Genomic DNA, 22,113 nt, shown 5'->3' on the forward strand with positions numbered 1-22,113 from the left:
TCGGCCGATGCGTGGTAAATTGTCGAGCGTGTTGGTACGTGAATGAGATCACTCATTCATATGTTCTTACCCTGAAAGTATCATTTTAAACTGGTGTTACATAAACAAGTGTAACTGTGGATATGGACACATGGACAAATTAGCGTGGGGATAACAAGCCTTTATGTGTCAGCTTTTTCCATATGCATACCTGCATGAAATGCGGGGTGATTTGAGGCAGCCTCCTCCTCTTTTACCAGGGGGAAGGTGTAGCTAAGGCTTGGTAAGCTCAGAGCCTGGCTTCCATTGCAGTCGTGGTTTTAACCTCCTGTAGAACAGTTCAGCTTGGCTAAAGTGTAATGAGCCAAATTTAAACCACTTTACACCAGTTAAACCATACCTGTTGCATATTCTACTCCTTGCTTAGGTGGTGCAGTTTTGCAGGTCAAATCTTTGAATTAATAAGAGACTTTCCATTGACTATACAGAGCAGTATTCTATGGAGAAGTTTGAAGATCCTTCATTGTAGAGTCTAATGTAAAGATGAACTTGCAGCTTTCTTTAAAAGCAAACTCCAAGACCAACAATGCCAAAGTTTCAGCTTTTCTCCCAGATAACACTAGTTTTTGTACTCCACCCTGTGGGAGAGCTAAGAAGAAATTTGCCTCTTTCCAATGAGGAGCACTACAGGATTTGTTAAACTGAAACTAGAGATAGAAAAGTTCCAAATCCAGGATGAGTCTGGACCCTTTCAAATTATGACTGGGGCCAAAGAAACACAGGATCAAACACAAACTCTTCGGGCGCTTTTCCTTTTTATTCAATAACTTGGACTCATTCTCAGTTAATCTTTCTCTACTTCCACATAATGAAAGGAAATATATTTGATTAGGTTATGTGAGATCACGTGGACTTGCAGGACCAGACATTATTATCTCGACTAACACGGACACATTTTGAACACTGCTTCTCACTCTGCTATCAGCCACCGCCACCTCTGCAGTAATGTGACAGCAAGAGAAAAAGGATGGGAAGGTGATAATGTTTGCCCACGCAAGTAGAAAAGAACTTTCTGTCCAAAACCAGCTGGCTTGGCTTGGAAATGAAATGGCATTTCAGCGCGAAGTGACCTGTTTGCATGTGTGTCGGAGCTCTGTCTCCAAACACTTGTCCTAGATGCAACGGCGGGGTCTGTGAAGCATTTTATCATCAAGTAACCATGGGAAACAGGTGAGTTGTCTCAGTGCCAGTTTGTCTTTGAAACCGTTTGACAGATCAGAAACCATCCTCAGAGACTGCAACAAATGTGCTGCCATGTTTCATGGTTAGAACTCAGCATATTTTTAGTAAAGGGCTGAGAAAGTATGCGATAATCCTAAATCACAGCCAAGAAAACCATGAACCCCTTAACAAATGCCTGTTCAGATACAGAACTTGGAAATACATAACAGTTGATCCACATTGACACTCTGTTTCAATTTTTAAGGCTTGTTTTCCAAACTAAAGCATTTTTGCCTTTACCTGAGAGGGCCAGAGGGAGCAAGGAAGCTGATGTCTGATATTTATCCTGTGGGACACAGACCAATCATCCTAAATGTACCCCCAAAGAAATCAATGGGAAACACACCAATGACATATTTGTACTGAGGAGTCTGGGCGCCATTATCAAAGATTCAAAATGCACCTTGTAAACTACCCAAGTTTAAGAATTAAGCTTTATTTCCTAAGTTAGGTACTTTAAAAGTTTGTTTGTGATGCTTTGTACATTATAACAGATCATGCAGAGTCATTGTGGGTTCTGTACATGAAGCTTACAAGATCAAGGCAATAAAATGTGCCTTTCTCTATGAGCAATTTGGTCAGTGGAGTTTACAGTGAAGCAGATAAAATGCAGGGAAAATAACGCTTAAATTTACATCTTAAGGGCAGTGCTAGCTGATCGCAGTGGGAGCTGAGGGTGCTGTGCACAAGTGAGGACCAACTTATCTGGCTTTTAAGAGTTCCAGGAGTCTTTTGTCACTTGAAGAGGTCCCGTCAACTTCAGATCTACTTTTAAAAGCAGTTCAAAGACTCTTCAGGTATTATGGTCTCCTATATCTATTTCTGTCCCTTTTGTTTCCTAACAGCATGGGATACTGACCACACATACTGCTGTCAAATATAGAAATTAAACTTACAGAAAAAATGAGATATTTCTTCTTTAATCTCTTGGAAAATTTTCCAGACTAAAGCATAGTTCTTAAATTGATAATATCCCTTTAAGAATTTATTTGCCAGGTAATGTTAGAAGACAAAAGACTTTAAGGTCAGTTTGAACATTAAAAAGACCCCCTTTGAAATCAATTTCAAATCTATATTAGAGAGAACTGCAAGCAGTGTTTGAACAGGTCTCCAAATATATTCTACACCTTAAAAATACAAATAACTTTAAAATAATTCTAAGTGATTTCTAGTTCTTTGGGAAAGGGGCAAGATCTGTCCTAAGAAATACTTAGTTGCATAAAAATAGTTTAGTGTTGTAATATATGACAGTCATAGTATGTATAAGGCTACAAAATTATTAACAGATGAAGGGCTGCAGTTTTTGAATAACATACTAAATATAATTGGGTTTTTAAGAGAAGTGAAATAATACAGTGCCATCAGAAGAGAAACGTACATTTTAATAATGAAAATATTGAACATAACTATTTTTCTTTAGATCTCCTAAGCAATCTGTGTGTTCTCTATAAGATGTCAAACTATACTGTGCATATGTACACTTTGCTCTCTATAAATATACATGTGCATGACACATTTCTAAAAGAGGTAAATGAGCGCTGGGGAAATACAGAAACAATGAAGTTCCTAAGAGAGGCTTATTTTTTCAAGTTATTAAAAGAAGGTGGCGAGCATTCACGAGGATATGAAAATTTAAAGCCGTCTGCAGGAAACTCTGAAAAATCTCTGGTTAAGGCTGCTGCCAAAAAATCTCAGCTATGTTATGTCAGAATGTTTAATTGCAAGCTGAAATTTTAATGAATGGAAAGATATGGCAAAAGCAGGAAGTTTCTGAAGCAACATAGAACAACCATGAAAATAAAATACCAAAGGTTGTAATCCTGAATGCTGTTGGAAGCAAGAATTTCCATCCGCGCTCTGACTCCTTTTCCTACTGTGCAGAATTCACCAGCTGTCTGGCTAAAGAGGTGAGTGGTTCTGGATATCATCTCCTGGGCTCAAGGCAGCACTTGTTATGTCTATGTGAAGAAATCAGCTTCTTTGCATTTGTCATTATGGGTGTTTACAGAAATGCAGTTTAGGAATAAGGGGAAGAAAGGCAAATGTCAGAGTGCATTAAATAACGTATTTTCTTTACTTTCCAAGAAGCTCGCTCGCAGCATGATGTTACTATTTATATCAGATCTCTTAAACCCAGCTGTTGGTTCATGTTAACATGCAGAATGGTGAGAAAATCCCAGCAGAAGAGCGTGAATCCCAGAGAGACCTGTGTTCTGTCACTGCGAGGACCTATAAAATATCACAAGTTTTGCTGAGGTATGGATCAGGCATGCAGCCAGCCAGGCATGCAATACAAATATTTCCCGTGTTGATCCTCCGGTATTAGAGGGCCAACAGCAAAGCAAAGCGAAAACTGCCAAATGCTGCAACAGGCAACTTCAGATAACTTAGCTCGCACCCCTGGCTGGAAAAGTTTGAAAGAGAACTTCTACCTGTAACTCAAAACTAGAAAATATACTGTACACCCACATAACAGCATTCTTAGACAAGCTGTGTCTGATCTAATCTTATGTACCTTGGCCACAAGTTCTGGAAAAACAAATATTCCCAAGGCAGTCAGATTACTGAACGCAGCGTATAACGATGTGGAAATATTAGTGGTTTACAGAGGGCAGTTTATGAAATGGATTGAGTGAATTTAATTCATGCATTGTCAGGCAATTTGAACTTAACTAAAATAAGGAAATCCTTACTTAATTATATCTGTCTTCAGTGGAACACCAGAGCCAAATAGTGGAACGGCAATACTCCCATCCACGGACGGGGAGGTCAGGGCAGTTTGTTCCAAGCCAGCCTTCTGAGAGCAAAAATCTGTCTGTGCTGACGTGGTCATTATGGGGTTAACAGGGTTACTCAGAGTGTTAATGGAAAGGAGCCATTATCTGCTGCTCTCTGGTTTCCTGCTCCCTAGGTGGGAGTCCCCCCTGCTCCATCCTTTGTTTCTAATGTAAGTTCCCATCCTGAAATGCTGCCAGTACAATTTGGTTTTGTTGCAAGAAGTAGTCCTTTACAAAATCTTCATTGATAGAGTATTTCCACCATTGTAAGTGAAACAATGTTAGGAATTAATCTGGCCTGCGATTTTAAGAAACTTTGTTCTTAAAAGCTTGTTCTTAGACCCTCTTTCCTCATGAAGGATAACTTAATTGTTTGGCTAATATGCAAAAGCTACATAACATCCCCATCTCTTCTCATCTATAAAAGTCCTGCATTTTGTTTTTAGACAAATTTCACCTTCAGAAACACAAGACTAAGAATTTTTCTCCAGGACACAAGATGAAAAAGCTGATTTCTGGAATGTAAGGAATATTTGAAAGGAGGCCTGAGAACAGCCATGGTACATCTCTGGGGTGTTTTGTAAGAAGGTCCTAAAACGTAATCTAAAAGTTAGATACATGATTTTGGTGGTAGTGCCTCCAAAATACCTTGAATGGGTGGGTGGAAATGCACTGGAATAGAGATGCAACATAAAGCTTTATTACCATAACAACTGCTGGATGATGACTCTATTCAGCTGTGAGGCTATTTAGTTAAAATGGAAAGTACTGGTGACTTTAAAACATTTTTTGCATAGCTTTTCTTTGTATTTGCTATGTCTCTGGGTTTATTTTTCCTTGGATATCATGGAAATTATGCTGGCTTGCTATTTGGACAAGTGAACAGATTTCAGGTGGTTCTTTTCGGTCTCTGTGTTGTATGTAAGATGGACAGAAGTGTGTTCAGTGGTTGTTCTCTTGTATCTCAAGAGTGATCCTAGCAGATGCTTGTGATAATTTTTCACTTGTCATATTGACACTCAAGTGTGAGTTTCTCTGGGGCTTTGTTATGTTGCTGCTTCTATGGTCTTATAAAGATCATGATTTTTTTCCCTGTACTGCGGATTTCTCTTAATCACCTGCAGCTTTGTATCCTTTGGATTATACAGGTGCATTTTGCCTGTGCAGTTGTCCTGGAAATTAAACCTAATGCAGAATGTGGTGGTCAAGTCGTTCAGTGATTTTAGTCATTATTATATTTAAATTATTATATGATTTTATTCTTGTCACCCTAAGGGGTGATATTTTTCACTTACATTATTGTGACATGTGAGAACATCTGTGACCTCCCTGCCACCCATTCTTTTTCACTAGCATTCCCAAGAGGGGTCTGCAGGAGCAGATGTCACAGCACATCATCGCATATGGAAAACAACATCTGTAATTTCAATTGGATGCCATATTTTGCACTTCCTTTTCTCAATTGTTACATATGGCAGAGTTTCAATTGAGGGAGGAATGCATTTCAGTGGGAAAGCTGTTGCTCTGTACCCCTTAACAATGGTTTGCAAGGCATATATAGAAATCCCTTGAGCAACACATGCTTTGCTTATTCTCGTAGTGCCACTGAAAAGGACAGATTAGAACCAATTATTTATCTTTTGGGCTCCTGCTCTATTTTTGACAGCTTAGACTAGTATGATTACATACTGAAAATAATTAATGAGTGTATCCAAAGTCCTTGCTCAGGCCCTGCCTCACTGTCTTACTCAGACTGCCACAAACTTTTATAACTTAAATAAAGAATTCAGGATTTTATCTAACATCTTTTCAGCATATTGCTGCCATGAGAGGATTTCATGGTATAAATCATTAGATTCTAGTAACAGACCTTACAGATATTATGGATGATAGGTATAGTGACGAAGAACTATATTCATATAAAAATCAATTACATTTGGACTGTTCATGTTGAGAATTGTAAGAAAACTGTATACATTTAAATATCATCCTGATTATTACAGGTCAGTAGCAATCAACTTGGAAATATAGTAGATGGCAATTACTGTATTTTGTGATTTGTCTTTCACACCTCTTACTGGCTTTTTCCCAGACGCACATTAAGAAGTGCATACTCTTGCACTTCTGTTCTGAATGAAAAGTGGATGTTCAACTTATTTACTGGCTGTATGTTTAAATCCCAAGTAAAATGTACATTATAAAACCCTGAACTTCAACATTTCTTTGAGCTGTGAATTGCTACTTCCATTTAAACTAAATGTTTGGAAAAGACAGTAGAAATTTACATTATTTTTTGAGGGAATGATCTTGGAGGAAATACCTTTTTGCTTCTAATGGAGTGGATAGCAAGTTGATGTTTCTGTTGTTGTTTCTTGTATCTTGTATCTTATTGTTTCTTGTATCTTGTAGCTCCACTTGTGGAGCTACTTTTTTGGTACTAGGTTAATAAGTGAGTCTTCCAAATATAAAGAACACCCCCTGATTTCTGTTTTCCAGAGAAAGCACCTTTGATTCTCATGTCCTGAAGCAAAGATGTGTGTGCACTCTCCATTGGTGATTTGGTCCTTTCAGATGGCTCCCACCATTTCACTAGGAGGCTGCAGGTATCTCTTGCAGGATCAATCTGGAGAAGCTGTAGAGTGCAGATGATTTTTGGCAAGTATCTTTTCATCATCAAAATTTCATTTTTGGGTCATTCTTCAGCTGCTACCTTCTGTGAACGACAAAGACGCCAATTTTATGTCTTTTATTATGAATTCCCTAGTAGTCTTTTTGGCTTCAAGCACAATTAATGGGGACTCTAAAGGAGATGTGAGGTGGGGACACATGGAGGAGGAACCAAGGTGGATTGTGGCCTTAGCCGGGAAGTGAAGACAGAGCTCACATCCTAATGATAATACAGCAAGGATTTTCACAGAAAGTCAGTCATATATGTATTTATTTTTTTCGATGTGTGTACATTAATACATGTATATAGTGGGGAAGTGGCGGTGGTTTCTGTGCTGGTGATGGGGTCGCTGGGCTATTTGCTGGTGGGAACTGGCGTTGATCTGCACGCTCCAGCTCTGAGAGGATGAGGGATCACTTATTGACCCGCTGCGCGGCAAAAGCGGGACTTTCCCCCGCCGGTTCCTCCTCCCGAGGCGGGAGGCGAGCTGTGGCGGGGGCTGCGCGGCCCCGGGGTGGCGGACGGGGACCTGCGGAGCGGCAACCGGCGGCTGAGGAGGCCGCAGGGCCCGGCCCGCCCGCAGGCCCCGCCCGTTGCCCCTGGCAACCCCCGGGCACGGGGCGCGCGCGGCCTTGCCCTCTCGGAGCAGGCGCCTTGGCGCATGCGCCGCTCCGTGGTGGGGCGGGGCTGGCTACGTGCGTCACCGGCGGCTAAGAGAGGGACGGGCCCGCCCGGAGCGTGTGTGCGCATGCGCTGCCGCCAGGGCTTGGGAAGAGGGGGCACGACCGAGAGCGCCTTTCGCAGTAGGCCCGGCTTTGATTGGCTGTCGCTTCCCTCGCCGTCTCTCTGATTGAGCAGTGGCCTGTCAATCAAGGCTTCCAAGTTTCATTACGCCCCGCCCACCAACTCCTCTCTGGTTGGCGGGCGCCTCGGTCCTTAGCGGGTGCTGTGATTGGTGCTGCCGCCCTTTCACTCCGGCGCGCTGGCCTATCGTCTCGCTGCTCCGCAGCATTGGGTCGGCGGTGAAGAATGTAGACCCGGCCGCTCCCCATGCTAAAACAAAATAATCCGGCAATGAACAAAACCGAGGCGCTCCCAGCCCCGCCGCCGGGCGCAGGTTCACCTCGTACTTCCCCATGCTGCCCCCCTCGTCCCGGCCCTGCCTGGCTCGGGTGAGCGCCCTCAGCGACGTCCGAGCTGCTCGGAGAAAAGAGCGGAAGGATATTCTTGGGAGACGTGTGACAGAGGAAGTAGTTCCGGCCCCGATTGGGCCTTGTTTCCCAAAAATAGCGCCCAGCGGGTATCCGTGCGCTGGTGTCAGTGTCTCCTGAGGAGCCTCAGCGGGGAGGCGGCAGGAGCGGCGGCGGGGAGCGAGGGGACGCGGGCGGGTGAGTGAGCGGGGGGGAGGGGGACCCCTGATTTGGGGGCCGAGTGGGGGGGTTCGGGAGCGTTTCCTGAGCCCGGCGGCTCCGGACGGTGGCGAGGGTCGGAGGCGAGGAGCGGGGGGAGCCGAGGAGCGGGGTCGGCGGCAGGGGCAGCGGGCGGGGGCAGCCGCCGAGGGGGGCAGCTTGAGAAGAACGGAGAACGCGGGTGTCCCCCCCTTGCTGTCCGCTTTCCGCTCCGTACAGCGGAGCGGGGGGTGCTGGCGGGGAAGTTGGTGCGGGGGGCGGGCGGGGGAGGGGCGGGGGCGGCGGGCGCGGGGTCCCGCGGGTGCGGGGGGTCCTTCGGGTAGGCAAGTTCCCCTCGGCCTCCCCAGAAGTTCCTTCCCGGCTCTCTGGAGGAGGGAGGATGGACATTTATGGACCAGGCCACCCGGGTCTGCCCGGGGGCTGGTGCAGCAGTCAGGGTGGGGTGCGCGGCCCTGGCGCCCGGGAAGCACTGAGGTAAGATCGGCTTCTCCTGGGCGGCCGGGTGCGCTGCCCGCGGTGTGCGTGGCTGGGCAGGCGGGGAGGAAAAGTACCTTTTGTCCTGGTTTTCGGCAGCCACGTTGGGTAAGCGACATCGCGCTTAAAAACAAACAAATAAACCCCCCTCCCAGGAGCGTGTCCGTGGTGTACGCTCCGAAAAATGAGGTTCGGGGAGGAAGGAGGTGAAGGTAGAAATAGTTACAGTAGTTGTGCAGTGCATAAAGGTGTGTGGCGAATGGGAGGAGAAACTGTTCGCTAATGTGTAAACTAGAGGATGTTTTTGTCCAGAGGAGGAAAAGATTGAAGGTACAGCTGTGTTCTTATTGCAAGGAGGATTTTGCGTTTGCCAGCTCTGTGCACAAGTCATGGGGATCGGAGACCGTTCTATTTCAGACTGGAAAGACAGTAAATTCTTTTGAATTTGTGAGGCTGTGTCTTCCAGTGATTTTTTTTACCTGCTTTTGAGATGCTAGGTGGTGACGAGAATGGGATTGCTTAGAAAAAGTAAGCCATAGTGACTTGTTTGACAGGTAATTAATTTCAGAGTTGAGAAACAGAAGTTCTGTAGAAGGTGAAAAAAGACAATTTAAGAATAGGGTCTTTTAAGCTGCTTGGTGTAAAACCATGGTGTTCCATAGTCATGCGAAGACTAAATTTATTGGGAACAGTGGGGGAAAGGGGTTCTGGGAAGTACAGAGGAACAACAAAAAGGAATAATTTCTAAACAGGAGTAAGGGGAAAAAAAGTGGCTTGGTATGGAATTGGTCATGTTGACAGTATTTATTTTGAACCTTTTTAACAACCTGATAAATGTTAATGTAGCATAAAGAAGGCTATAAGCTTTATGTTAGCTGTCTACACAATTGTTCCTTATACAAGTGTTCTTTCATTTTTAGGACCTAGATAGCTATATTTTGGTATTTCTGTTTTATTATTGCTAGCTAGTGTGCAAATGACCTGCATGAAAGGTATCAGAGCAACTTTCCTATAATCTGTCTGTTTTAAAAATTATTTAAAATGTTTATCTCTAACTCTTACATGTTAGAATATATTTTGTGGTTTTTTGCTGCTCTCCAACAAGGGATTTGCATTTGAGGGAGAACCGTGAGGTTCCTCTTTTAAACTATTTATTTCATTTAGTTGCTAGAATATGTACAAAATGACATGTCTTTCAATTACATAATTTAGAAGAATTGTAATGAAGGATGTAATTTTAACACTTTTAGTCAGTAAAGAGCATAATTTCAAAATTACATTTTAAAATTTTGTACTTATTCAGCTAACAAAACAAAAATGAGAGAATGGAACAATGTGTCTTGATATAAGGGATTGTACTAGTGCTGGCCAGTTGGAGATGAGCCTTGTTTGATTGAGGGCATTCAGCTTGGAATTTAGGAAGGAAAATAACCCAGTACCCTGGTTCGTTACTTTTCTCCTCCATAATCTTTTCTAAATCTGTAGTTGACATGGTCCATTGGTAGTATTAGAGGAGTATCATCAGTAAATGAGAAGAATCCTTCAGTGAGAGGGATGGGATCTTCTTCAGAACGACTGGAGTGGAGATGGCAGTCTGTCTCTCTGCCACTGTGACTCATCTCAACTAGTCTTAATATTCTAGCATTTCTAATGATTTATTTGTGAGAATACCTTTGCAGATTGTAAGCTATGGTAGAATACATTAACATTTGGCTTGTATATTTGCTTGTTTTCCTCATTTTTGTGTGTGCATATTTAAATCAATGTGCTTACAGTGGGACCATAGAATGCTTTGTGTATCTGTAGATATCTGGATTTAGATTCCTGAAATTTCACATAATATTTTCCCTCTGTGACACAAGGGATGAAGAAATAAGTGAACACTGGTTTTTATGAAGCTACCTAAATTGATCTATAGAATTGACTCACATTGGACTAGTAAGATGAGAAGGACTTGGCTGAATTAAAACTTGAAATAATTCTGGATAATAGAATATCTTATTATGGCAGAAGACTTGTGTTATTTAGAAACTTTATTGGAGCTGAATTATGTGCACTTTACCTTAAACTGGTTAGTGTGGGCAGCCAAGCTTTGCCGCGTTTTATTTTAGAAGGTTAGCCAAGTTTCTCAGGTAACTTGTTGATGTCGTTCTGTGAATTCTGCACCCAGGTGCTGCTGCAGAGAGACCAGAAGCGCTGTGCGGTGCTGCCTCACCTGCTCTGGATCATGCTGTGCATAACAAAACACAGCTGATTAGTTGTCTAACAATAGTAAAAGTAGTGTAGTAGAATGCTGTGTAATGTGCAAACATGTATTAGCTTGGGAACTGATAATTTTTTTTTTTTTTTTTTTTTTTTTCCTAAGTAAGAAATACCTCCAATTAGTATTAACTGTAGTTCATTATGCCTTGGGTGAGAGATGTGTGTTTCAGCTCTGTTTTTAAAACATGTTTTCTAAACCATAACATTAGCGCATTTTATTCACCTCACCAAATTTTTATTTTGAAAAGGCACAGGCTTAAATGCTCTGTATAAAACTTAGGCTTTAGGCCTATTTAGTTGTGACAGCAGCCTGACAGTGTGTGCAAAACACTGGGACATACTTTTCCATCTCATTGAAACAAAACTTACTTTGAATTCGAACATCATGTGGTGGCGTATATGCTGCATAACTTTTTAATACACTAAGTGGCTTAAGTTTTCACATTTCTTATATTTGAAAGATTTTATTTCACGTGTGTAATAATGTGTTCTGCAACTGATCAGATGGAACAAAATTCAGAATTTTGGTGCCTATTGTCTTGCATTCAGACTTGATTCTTTTAGATCTGGTAAAGTAAGCAGGGAAGAGAAATGCACCATTTTTATTTTCTTGTATGTTTTACTGCTTGTGCTGAAAGGCTCATGTAATGCTTATTTGAATGGACTAGCCAGTGCATTGCTGAAGTGATACTGAATATGGTTTCAGTTTAACTCTTTCTCCTATCATGTGAAATGAATAAAGTCTTTGGAGATGCAATCGCATCCTGAAATACCTAAATATAGCTGACTTTTTCCCTGAATGTTTACAAGGTGGTTTTGGCGTCTTATGAAGTTCATAAGAGTACAGCAAGACATTATTTTACTTTTCTCCCCCAAGCTAATTTTGTTGACCTTCTAATAAAAGAATTCAGGAACTTTTTTGGGCAGCTAATGAAAATACATTTTAGGTTATTGCTAAGAGTTAAAAACAGACTTCAACTGTGTAATGTGACAATAACCCACCCCTCCCTCAGCATGTGTTCTGTGGTAGAGTACCAGCTAATAAATAATGCCATGGAGAGTTAAGTGTGTAGCCCACAGTAGTGTAGTTTGCTTTGTTTATTTTAAAGTAAGCATCTGATCTAGATTTCTAACCTTTACCACCCCCTTCATATGGTGCATTTTTATTCTAATGATCTTTCAAGTTACTGCTTGTGGAGTTGAAAGGAAGGGATGTTTTTTCTTCCATATTAAGGCACTTCGTATTTTTGTTTGTCAACTGTACTGTTTAGACTTGTGTTTAATGGTTCTGCGAGACTTTTTCTAGATTTCTTTATCCCTAACTCAAGTATGCCTTTCCTTAGGAGCATAAACCCTTGTACTGTATACTCTCATTTCTATTTGACACTAAAGAGGATCTAATATCTTACAAGACAAGTCTGTTCCTGAGATTTCCACCCCTCCACCCAAACAGTCACTGAGACGGAGTATTTTAAGTTGTATGTACGCTAGTCTTCCTTTCTCCTTTTCTTCTTAATCTGGGGCTGCAGTGAAGAATTAGGCAGGAATGACTGTCAGATAAAGACAGGTAGATTTTGTGGCCACTCTTTTATCCAAAATTTTCATGCAGGGGAATATAGAACCTTTTCTACAGCAAGCACTGTGCTTTCTGTTCCCCATGTATTGTAACAGTATAAGTGTGCCTGTATGATGAGAATACATCCTCCTTAATAAGACTGTGATTAATTGAATTATTTTTCAGGGAATTAACTACTTTATATTCAAAATGTTAGTGATGCTTAATTAGGTAGGTCTCCCAGTTATATTTGTCTCTGTCCGTGAAGAGCTTCTGAATTCTGCCGAAGTCCTTATGGGCCAACCTAGAGTTTTGAAGTGCATTCTGTATTGCTTTGTGCTCAGCTGGATTTCACTGGTAGTTCACATGCCTATTGTTGCATGGCTATTTTAAGTACACTAAGTTAAAAAGTAGGTGTTAGGAATTATCAGCCAAGCATTGTTGTAGTTTCTTGCTTTAAGTGCTTGCTTTGAGTATCTGTGTACCAGGCATTGATGACAAAGCACCTTTCACTGTGTTGTGTTTGTGGTATTTTGGTTTGTTTTTGAGAACTAGGAGAAAAATGTGTTTACCTTCCCTGTGGTGGTCAGAGATCACCTAAAAGGGTGGGGTTTAAAACGGATGGGTTTGTGCTCCTGATACTTTTACTGTGATAATTAGGGGGCAAGAAGGATTTTTTTTTTTTTCCATTTACTTAATTTTTTTTGGAAACTTGGCTTCATTTGAAGACCATATTGCTTCCAACATTGTAATATAGAATTGCATGGGTTGGACTAATGTTATTTTTATTGTTTGAAAGCTAACCATAGACCTGTGAGAATATGTAAAGCGGATATATCATCTCAATACTTGCAGTAGTACTTGGAAGCTGTGGTCAGTATTGAATTCTGTACCGATATACACAGGTCTGATCTTGTAATTTTCTGTGATTGCTTAAAATGTTTGGAAGGTCAAGGGGCATAAATTATTAAATTTTTAGCTGTATAAGCTTGAGCACAAATACGAGCTGTGCTATGGCCATGCTGTTAAAACATTTATTTCTTGAAGATATTGGAGTACAGAGTTGAGAGAAAGAAGTCAGAGGAGATAATTTTGGCATTCCTTCAGATGCATGGGAAGGTATTATAAGTCTAAAACGATGGGATATGGAAGAATTACAAACCTTTGTAAGAGAAGAGAGTAAGCAAGTAGTTGAACCTTGAGAGACACACAGATACACATATCCATACAAAAAGCTGAGAGGTCGTAAAGGTCAGAACAGCCTTGCCTTGGCAGTGTCCATTAAAGAAATGGTTGAAAGGTGTCAGAATAAGGTGACTGCCTCCCCCTGCCCTCTGAATCTAACCAAATCCGCAATACTTGTTATAATAGTGTTGTGGTGTGTTTGTGTTTTTCATACCTGAGGGGAAAAAAAAAAACAACCAACAAAAAAGTGACTGGTTTTGAGTGGACATTTTTCTCTAGATGCTTTGAATTGTATTTAATTTACCATTTTACTGTTGTGGAGAACTTGTGTAGTATAGCTCAGAAACATTGTGTAAGGTTATCACCATTAAGGACATCTTGTTTTTGGTATCATTCTTTCACAGCAACTGCCCTCTTCCTGATATGACTGCATGCATCCTGTCTTAAAAACTGTAAGCTGACGACAATGACTGCTAGTAAGTTGGCATGTATAGCAATTCAAAAATGTTGCTTTTTCCAGAGTGAACTTTCAAAGCACTGAGTCTTCTGAGAATATTTGGAAAAAATGGGATGTTCCATCATCTCTGGGCTTGAATTATATTGTCTTGCAGTGAGGGTAATAAAGTAAATTTTTCAGTAACTAAATATTTTTATTTTTCCTTGAAGCTCTTGAAATTTTTGTGTAACGTTATGATGATACTGCAATTCAGGTGTTTTAAATTTGTGCTCAAAAGCCTTGGTTTTGGAGTGTAAGGGAGAAAGTAAAAGGTATGGCAAGAGATACAATGTTGCACTTGATGTGTACAGAAAGGGAAAGTGTTTTCTGGTAAAATTTTTGAGCCTGTAGGCTGTCAAATTATGTTTTTTAGTCTGGGTTTGATAATACACATTAGCTTGGCTAGTTAGCTTTTGGGATTTGAAGCTTTTGAGTGCAGAAGAAGGATTTCCTCTGAGACACTTCTGTAATATCCCCCTGTGTTTCTTTTGGAGTGTTAGGGCTTTTGTGGCTGGTTTTGGGGTTTTTTTTGTTTGTTTTGTTCTCTTGTTATTCTCCTTATCTTTGTTCATAGCACTCCAAATGGCAGTGTCTTAACTTTTTGTCGCTGAAGCATATATGAAGGTCTTTGCTTTGAGAGATATTGGGCTCAACTATGAAAAACGTACCAGCAGTAAAAGTATTAATGGTTCCCGTTTGGAAGCACTAAATTAGATGAACTTCTTCAGGAGAAGGAGGCAAAATCCTGCATGGATGAAGAGAGATGTGGGCAGTAGGTAGAAGCAGGCATTCACTGGATATTGGACAAGTGGAATATGGATATATTTGCAGAAGTTCTAGCTATTAACGCACGTAATCTGAAAATTCATGAGGACTATGTAGAGCATGTAATAACATGGTAGAATGTCAAAGAGTAGTTTTCAGTTTTAAGTAGCTGCTTGATGTTTTGTTTGTCACAAATATGAAAACTGCTGACCTGAATAGTCATCAAAAAAGTAATGGGAAACTATCAGTTGAATTAGCTGAAATATAAAAGGTATTTTATTTTACCAAATCTATTTTACAAAATCAGACAGAAATACAGAACATTTTTTCTTGGTGGAGGGCACAGAGAAATTCAAGAAGTCCCCCAGGCTTTGTCATGGGTAATGAGTTGAAATGTGAGGGGTGTAGCAACAAGAGTTATCTTACGATAATTGTCAAATAATTTTTTTCCTTTAAAAGAAAACAAAGCTATTGGTCAGTGTATTGATCACTGCTAATTTAGGAGCTTTGGGGAACTAGTAAAATGTGGTGCTCGAATGATTGAAAGTTCTGGATTTTAAACCATAAGTTATTAACGTTCCTGAAAACTGGAGTAATTTAGATGCTTTACACAAATAAGAGGAAAGTACTTCAAAAGACTAATGATTTGTTCAGGAGATGAAATGGGATTATGGGGGATTTGAAAATTTCAACTACTGTTACTGTCTTAGTATTCTGAAGGATGCTCCTAGTTGGATTGTTTTTTACAGGCATATGTTCATAGGAGGTTTGGATTCACAGTAAGATGAAATATAACCTGAGAGACCACAGTTACCCACTGGGGCTGGTTTTCACTAAATCTTTCTGCAGGTACTTTTGTCGTGCCCTGTGTATGAGACTTTTCTAGTTCAGTGGGTTGCAGTCTTTTTTTCTGTTATTTGTAGGTTCTGCATATGTTTTTGCTGAGGAGATGGACTCCTGTACTGTCAAGTTAAACGTAATGATGACATCCTTTTTTTTAGAGTTATCTTTTGAGGATGCCCTAAAATGAGTCCATGAACCCTGTTGTTGTCAAGTACACGTGTATTTACAAGGAACAGTGTGTTAGCGCAAGGTGCTTATGTAAAACTTGCACTGGATTTATCAGAAAATAATGGAGTTGTTCACTTCAAAAGAGGTGATTGGAGAGGAGATCAAAACGTTAATGGCTACTAAGACGCCCAGTTAAAAACCTCTTTATTTTTTTAAAAGCTGGGAAAAGGACTTGCCCCATGTCAGAAGGCTGTGATCCAGGCCCCCATCTGCTGTGTACTCCTGTTCTGAGCCCCTGCAGCACCCTCTGGTGAGCCAGATGTGCTTGTGCAGCAGTTGGGGTCCTGGTGGAGCTTATGAATGGACATAACCATCAGGTCTTGCTACAAGACTGAAGAAATAATGCAAAAGAAGCCTAGGCTATAACAGACTTGATATGTTACTAACGGGGGCTGTTGGGTTTTGCTGCCGTTTCTTCTTCTTTTCGCCTTCTAATTTTTCGTCTAAGAGGAGACAGAAGTCATTAAAGGATCTCTAGACCTGTTAGTATTTGCTCTAGGCAAGCATAACCAGTGCGATTGCATGAGATAAAAGGATTCCAGCTCTATGGCTGGGTTGCTCAGGAGCAAATGAAGTGTGGTACAGGCAAGAGGTAAGAACAAAGACAGTATGTTTATGAAAATTTTTATTCTGTGTACTATAGCGCATTTTATTTATGGAATTAAAATACGGCTTGGGGAAACAGTGGAGATAAATTTAAAATAGTCTGAACAGTAATAGTAAAGTAGTGGGTTTGCAAATAATAAACCTTGTAGAACTTCCACTTCTCTTATTTTTTAACTCTTCTGTTATTCCTTGATCTTTCAGACTATCCCCTGTATACAGTATATTTCTTTTAAGTTCTTTAAGTATTTTAACTGGGCTGCTAGCGGTGGCTGGTCTGAGTGCCCGAGTGATCCTGCAGAGCCTGCTGCCACTCTGCTCACAGCAGGTCAGGGGCTGAGAGCAACCACTGGGTCAAACATTCTGCAGCACTTTAGAAAGTCTTAAAAATAATAAATACTTTTACTGTTGCACAACTGCCTAATTAAATCAGAAACTGTTAACGAGGAGGAGAATAGGCTATGTTCATGTAAACCTCATTTTATTAGAAAAGCAGGTTTAGAAAGCTTTAGGTAATAGTTTCGTCTTCAAGATATTAGTGCCATCATTGAGAATACCCTAATCTTTTATCAGTAAACAGTGTTATTTTCTTAAGTGTTTTTATTTAATTTTATGGAAATAAACTCTTAAAGGTAGGATGATTTAAAGCTCTGCATTAAGTTTCTTAATTTGCATTCCTTTTAATGTATTTGATTTGATCTAAATGTTAGGCTGCGATTTGTTCAATCAGCAGAATAAAGTTAAATCCCAAAGACATCTTCATTTTGATGATGCCTGTTTGGAAGTATATGGGAAGATGGTTGTATAGAACACTTGTGATTTCTTCCTACCCAGCGAGTCTGCTTAGGATGCTCTTTGCAAAATTCTGTAGTGTTTGGGGATTTTTGTGCAGGGAATTGACTAGACAGCATTTATGCTCAGGATTTGATTCCTCTGATCTAGAACAGGAACTCATTGGGTTGTGATTGCAACTATCCTCAGCATTTCCTTTGGGAGATGTTGGACCATAATTGCATAGAGTTTCAGACAGCAGTTTGCTTCTCTTATGCGTATGTTCTAGAGGTGGGGGAGCAAGAGCTTATTTGCATCAAAGAAAGTCAGAAGACCTGTTTGTCTAGAAACCATTTAGATTTTTCTGTTTTAACACCTTGTTTATAATCTCCTCTGCACCTCTTCTTCTCCCCCTTCCCCCCAGGAAAGAGAACAGAAGAGTTGAGGGAATATCTTGTTTTGTTCTTAGAGATACTAACAAATTTATTTTAAATCACTCTCCCCACCCCTGCATGTGAGGCTCATATCTGTGTTTTATTAAGGACTTTCTGGATCCCATTTTTTAAAAAACATAGTATTTTTAAGGATGAATCGTTCAGTAATGAAAACCTACTACAATATTCCTGAAGGTACTGGCTGACTAGTCCTCAAAAGAGGTTTCAACCTGCTTTTCCATCATGCATTCCTGTAATGAAATGTTAATGAGAAAATGATCTGATAAACTTCTTCAAAACTTCCTGTGTAACAAACTCATAATCTGAGGATTTTTTCTTCAGATCTAGTTCTTTTAAGGCATCTATGTTTTTTGTAGCTGTCTTGTGTGCATGTAGATAATGCCTGCAAGCAAGTGACAAAGATTTTGTTGTGTTGTTCTTCAAAGACTTGAATTACTAGTTTTCTGAAGGTGTAAGGAACAACAGCCCTGCATGGGAAGTTTCTTTTGTGCTTAGAAAAACTGTTAGAAGCAGGAGAAATTAAGTACAGACTAAAATTTGGATTTGCAATCTGATGAGGAATCCTTCAGGCTGCTTATCTTGAACAGTTGAGATTACAATTCTTGCTTCTGTTTTATCTGTACTTCACTGCTTTTAATTCTTCATGGTCTCTTCTGCTTAATCTTAATGGCTTATAAGATACTTCACTGGCATAATTAGCTTATCTTAAAATAGTCTGACCTGTTAGCACTATTGGAACAGTGAAGGGACAGCGAACCCAATCATTGGGTTTCAAGTAGTGCACCCTCAGAGATGTGTCAGTGTTTGGGCCACAGGGGAGGAAGGAAGGAGTAGGTATATATGTGTGTGTGTATATATATATATATATATATATGTGTGTGTGTGTGTGTGTAACCGGATGTTGAACATGAATGCTTCAGCCCACCTGTGTTAGGATTTACAGATATTTTCCTTCAGGATTTTGTCAACAGCCAACTGAAGAAACTAGAAAGCAGCTTTTGTTTTGTTTCAACCAAGATACAAGTGGAATGAAGATACAAAATTCAGTTCCAAGGGTTTTCTTTTGCTTTGATTGTGGGTTTTTTTTTTTTAATATATATTTGTATTTTGAGTGTGTCTGGCTTGGCTTATCAGCTTTTATGCTTGAGACAGAGTGAGCCTCATCTTACCTTAAACTCCTCTTTGTTTCAAATTTACTTGTATTTCTGGTCTCAGACATTTAAACTTTGAAATGTTCTACCATTAACGTGTCTACTTACTTGAGACTGTGTGTCTGGGTTTGTCTACTTTCTGTAATTGTCTTCCTTTTGCATTTCCATCTCCTCAGACAAATGTACAAATTTGGACAAGGAAACAATTGCATATATTAATGAAAAAGAGTGTTGTGGGTATATTAATTCTGAAGGGCAAGTTCTGCATTTAAAACACATATTTTCGGAAGAGCTTGTGCTGTGGTTGTTATTGTAGTTGCTACAATATTGAACAAAGCATTAGAATATTGTTTCTTGTAACTATGCAGGAGAAGGAACTTTATATACAATACATTCAGGATGCTCCTTGCAATGTGATTTATTTTATGTTTTCTGGAAGACATCTTTTTGTTTGGATTTCTTTAGAAGGCGACTTCTTTTTCTGAAGTTCACAAAAACCCAAAACTGTGTACCAAGTTGCCATGCTGATTGAAAATGGATTTCAGCATTTAGTGTGATTCAACTGGCCATTTGCTTAAATGCTCAGATCCTCAATAGCTAATGTTAGGTATACAACAATTGACTTTAAGCAGAGAATTTAAGTCTATTACTTCAACATATGAAGTGCTTTCTGGGGAAAGTTTGTTCTAGTTTTGGATTGATAACTCCATTCTGGAGTCTAATTAAACTTCTACATCAGTATGTTTAGGTGCTGTTTTTTGATCTCTCAAACCCTGCAAAGAACCCTTCTATTATGTAGTGTTCGAGTTTGCACACCATCATTGAAAGACTAACTTGGACTCTGTGAAACATAGTTAAAAGCTAATTATCCTCATAATGTTTGAGTTTCTGCTTCCAGGTGGATTTTATATACTGCCTCCACGGAGGAAGTGAGAAAAGTAGTTTTAACTGGATGTTAATGTCCTGTGTGTGCTGCAAGATTTCTTGAGCTTTTCCTGTAAATGGCAGTAACTTGGCAAGTCCTATGTGTAGTTTAATGTTTAAAGTCTGTCTGGTGTCATTTTGCTGGTATTGCTAGTGCTCTTACATATAGAGTTGCAATATAAGTGAAGATTGAGAGGTGGAACTTGATTCTCTTCGTGTTAGAGCTGTGCATCCCTGAAGCTTGGTATAGGCATCATTTTACTATGGTTCAGTTTGTTACAACAGAATTATTCTAGTGAAACTTCTAGACCAGGTTAGATGAAGTCAACTTTCAACGGAATTTGGTGCATTTCTTGTAATGCTTATGTTTTTGTGGTGGATGTGGATTTCTTTATTTTCCTTTTTTTTTTTTTTTTAAATTCCTCCCCTTGTTTCTCCCACATTCACTAACTGTGCTTACAGTGAGTTTTAAGTGAATTAGTTTTTATGTTCCGGCTAAATCCTTGGCTGTGGTGATGGTGTAAGTGTTGGTGATTTTATTCTGGTATTCTGTCTACCATGTTTCCTTGTGTCTGTTAAACATATTAGATGAAAATGCTGTAAGGTGACAACACTGCCTGTGTGCTTGTTCCCTGTTATGCTACTAATGTTTATGTCTTAGAATTATGAGTAGAGAGATTATTAGGAGAAGTAGTCTAGCACAGAAAAGCTTCCTGTAGAACACTTGTCATAGTGGTGAATTCTGACAGGGTTCCCATGGTAGTGAATGTGTTTTCTTTCATACCTATTAGTCAGATTTTGCTATTGTGTTCTTTATAATACAACATGTTGGCTGTCTTACAGTAAATACACAAGTTGGCTTAGCACGACTTTCTAAAACACTGTTTAAAAAAATATGTAAAACCATGTTTGGCAAATATGTGAATGGGTTCTAATGGTCCATGTGCATATAGGGAACTGTCTTTTTCTCTTTTTGGCATTCACAGAAGGTTTTAAATCCAAGTCTTTGTCTCCTTCTCCTCTGCTGTAGTCCCATACTAATTTAAATTATTTAACTTTTATTTTAGCACTAGGAGACAATTTGAGCATGATTAAAGTAAACTATATGTCTAAATGAGTGATACCTAATTCAACTTATAGTTGTTTAGAGAACATACCTGCAGTCCTTCATTGCAAAACAATACATTTCTGTTTGAGAACTACAACAGATGCTGAAGTCTCGCTGTTCAATCTAATGTATGTAGCTCTAGATCTGCACTTGCATTGCCACTCTTAATTTCTGGAACGTGCTAGTGGGCTGAGAAATGCTGTTCTGGAATTCCAGAGCTTTGGTCAAGGTGAAGGGAACTTTCCTTTGCCTGTGGTGCCTGTTACAGGAGGTCTCAGCCTTACTGCCTATGGGAGGATCTAGAAATGCTCACAGTCATTTGGATAATGGGGGAAGAGAATGTCCATATTGTTTTCATAATTCTTCCTTGAAAGGTGTTTCTAGGTTTTAGTGTTGTTTTGCTAGTCTCAGGCAATTTATATATGAAATGTCCTAAAATCAGAAGGTTCTTCACCCAGACCTTAGACCTGTGCATCCAGGTCTGTGCAGTATGTTTAGACATGTTACAAGCTTATAGGCCTTACCAGATTAGAGACCAAAGTCAGGAAAATAGGTGTTCAGTCTCTTTAGCTAGGATTCTTCAGATCCCCTCTTAGATCAAGGTAAGGCTATATTGTGATACATGTGTGTAGATAGATGTATGCAGGCTGCCTTTAAACTAGTTTAATGTACCTGTGTGAGTCAGTGGCATGTTAGGATACCCACACAGAGAAACTATTTAATTGTTATCCCCACCACCTGAAAATCCATGGTGTCACAAAACTGAAGTACCTAGAAGGAGCAAACCTATTTCTTCATGGAGAACACATCTTGAGAGTCATATTTGTCACTTATTAAAGTCTTTGAGAAACTGAGTTAATATATTCAGTTATGACTGTTCACTAGTGAGATGTGGATGGCAATGTCACCTGCATTTTGAGGTCTTGTGTGGTTTGTAGCTGTGAATTCCTGTTTCTGCTTTTCTTCATATCTTTAGCAGAAGAGTACTGAAACTGTTTGATATGTTCCAGTAAAACAAATGACAGTCAGCACCCACCAACATTTATTCTTTTTCCATTCGTTTCTTTATTAAATGTGGTTTGGTAAGTCTTTGTGTATTGTGAGAATGTATTAATATTCTTTGATTTAGCAAGCCTTGCTGCATGAAATGCTTTCAAAAGTAGGCTTGAAATTCTTCAT

At 39.9% G+C, this 22,113-nt stretch overlaps 1 protein-coding gene across 3 annotated transcripts in view; it reads left to right on the plus strand.

Moving 5' to 3' along the window:
* The first annotated feature begins 8,043 nt into the window (after window positions 1-8,043).
* The window catches only part of MEF2A (myocyte enhancer factor 2A), an 83,601-nt gene continuing 69,531 nt past the window's right edge, over window positions 8,044-22,113 (plus strand). For all 3 annotated transcript variants that reach the window (XM_080351087.1, XM_080351086.1, XM_080351085.1), the window contains exons 1-2: window positions 8,044-8,093; window positions 13,995-14,066. The gene's annotated coding sequence lies outside the window, so the exon portion shown is untranslated. The remainder of the gene's footprint in view (window positions 8,094-13,994; window positions 14,067-22,113) is intronic.

The sequence above is a fragment of the Nesoenas mayeri genome (assembly GCF_963082525.1).
Source record: "Nesoenas mayeri genome assembly, chromosome: 11".
Lineage (NCBI taxonomy): Eukaryota > Metazoa > Chordata > Aves > Columbiformes > Columbidae > Nesoenas > Nesoenas mayeri.